Source organism: Berghia stephanieae, chromosome 4 (genome assembly GCF_034508935.2).
Source record: "Berghia stephanieae isolate SIO BIC M18660-M18661 chromosome 4, UCSD_Bste_1.3, whole genome shotgun sequence".
Taxonomy (NCBI): Eukaryota; Metazoa; Mollusca; class Gastropoda; order Nudibranchia; family Aeolidiidae; genus Berghia; species Berghia stephanieae.
The window spans coordinates 25316212-25318711 of NC_088363.1; the positions used below are offsets into that span (position 1 = coordinate 25316212).

A 2500-nucleotide genomic window follows, 5' to 3' on the forward strand; every position below is an offset into this window, starting at 1 on the left:
TAGATCTGGCGGAAAGTACATTTGCGATAGACTAGCGTCCTACCCAAAGGGTATCAAGCAATTGCCATTGTCCGTTTTACGCTATAGAAACCGGGAAAAACTCCGGCTCCTTGGGCCTAATGACTCTGAAGGAGGGACTATAAAGTCATGGGTTTAAAATTTTTACAAGTAAAAAGTCATCTTAATTTCTTAATCTTTGGACATTTTGTAATTGTACAGCAAATACACCCCCGGCGGTGTCCGGGGTCCCTCACAGAGAGGGTGCAAGAATAGCCCAACGCCAAGCCAGTGTGTCGTAAAAGGCGACGAATGATGTGTGACTCCCCCTTTTTAAGTCACCTGGTGCTCCAGTTTGGGGGTTGTCAAAGGGTAAAACCCAAATTGTTACAAGACGGACACATCAAATCCTTCCTTTTAGCTTGGGCGACTGAAGTGTTTCTGCAACGGCAGAATTTATTAAGGACAACAGACAAAGCCAAAAGGACTCCTGAACCGATGGCATCTTCGCCAAACAAGCAGCTTCGAATTGCAGAAGACCAAGGGGAATGCTACGGGGAACATGGCAAAGAGTTAAGCTGATTCACAGAGAAGTGATAAGACATGGAATGAGATTTTTAAAAGTTAGCTCAAGATAGAGAGGGATAGAAACTGTTTGTCTATGGCCTGTACCCTGACCCAGGGTGAAAAAAGGCAATGATGATGATGATGACAGCAAATACGAGGTAGGCAGTGAAAAATAATCATTAATTGTTCCGTTAAAAACAACATTTACGACAGACCATATTATATATTATTTATAATGATTGTATAAAGCAGATTACGGTGAAGCTATGACACCGCAATATCTATGCTTAATTACGCGATTGATCAAACAGATATATTAAATAAACATGATTAAGGAATAACACGAACATCACGATATCGGCCAAATTTCACGTAGGCGGACTAGATTTAGTTATTTACTAGTTCAGTAAATGACTTGCTAGTCTTAAGCCTAAGCGGAGCAAGTGACTAAAATAAATCGGATTTCATGAATGTTTTCTAGTTTCTGACTAGCTGGTCTCTTGCCTAGAAGTGGGCGTTGTAAGGATAGTGACTAATTCGGCTATTTTGTGCTGGTAACATCAAGCTTTCTAGTACACGATCGCAGGTAAGATACCAGCCTTCATACTTTCAACGCAAAAGATTTCCAAAGAGGAAATTAACACCACATCCGGTATAGATAATATTTCGTTCCGTTTCACATTTAAACTTACTTTTGCCGTGATGAATCAAATCAAGTGATATTGACTGTCGACTGATAGACTACAAATATGTCCATGGTTGAATGTAAATTTTATATTTAGGCCAATGAAATTTTCATTTAAACTCAAACTGAACCCAAAAAAAAAGAAAAGAAAAACAAACAAACAAACAAAACAGAAAGTGTGTTCTGATGAATCAGATTATTTCAATCAGTTACAAGGCCAGAAAATAACTTCTGTCTCCACTATACTTTCTAGCAGTTATTTTTTGTTGTTCTTTGACGCAAACCCTTCGATTTCGAGTGTCCGTTCACTCGCAAATGGATTAGATTCAGTATTTTATTTAGTTTTTACTCAGGTAATTCTGTACTTTCGACGATTTGCACTCATCTTATAAGCCAGTGTCAATATCAACAGGTCACTTTTTGCCTCTGTCATTCGAAACCGGCGTATTTTCCTTCCGAATCGAAGCTCTCTCAATATAAAAATAGTTACTATCTTGTCGACGCTATGATGTATCCTAGTAACTAGTCTCAGACTAAGCTTGATTACAAAGATTCAATGTTTCCTCTGTATTCTACGTAACGTAACTACATGGGCTAATCTCTACCTTAGCCTTCGTTCTGAAAAGTACAAATTTTTAATGGTTTTCTTTTCTAATCTACTATTATATGATTGTAACGTTTAGTGTCTTTGTTCTATCAGGCTTGTGCGTTTACACATTTCAGCGAATGAAGTAAACATTATTTTAGAGCAGGCGACTGAGAAAAATAAAAGTCGCAATTTTAATCGTACACAAATTTACAACAACAGATCTACCGAACACTTCACGGAAGTCCCAGGTTGACAGTTTTTGACAAGATAAGGGTCATTTCAATCGATCCATATTAGAAGATATAGTTTACCTGGCCAACATTTTAAATATGCGTTTGTTTGTTTTCAGAGACGACAGGAATCTCTTTCAGAACTACCAGGCCACCACTAAACAATACAGTGGGGTTAAATTTAGACCAATAAATCAAACTGCAATTCGCTTATTCTAATAATCTATGCACTCAAGCACCCACACCGAAAAAATAATTGTAGCCTTTTAGAGGCATTAGGCCTATAAGGTAATGTTAATTCCGGGCTCTATAGCATTAAACGGATTATGGCAATTACTTGCTATCCCTTGGATATGACGTCAGTCTACCGAAAAGTAGTTGCACCTCTATCGAAGAGATCCTGCTACCTACAACTGGGTGGGGTCAGAAAAT

General features: G+C 38.2%; 1 protein-coding gene across 1 annotated transcript in view; it reads left to right on the forward strand.

Annotated features, from left to right (window-relative positions):
* The window catches only part of LOC144970296 (neprilysin-1-like), an 84206-nt gene that overhangs the window by 44878 nt on the left and 36828 nt on the right, over nt 1-2500 (forward strand). The gene's annotated exons all lie outside the window — the stretch shown is intronic.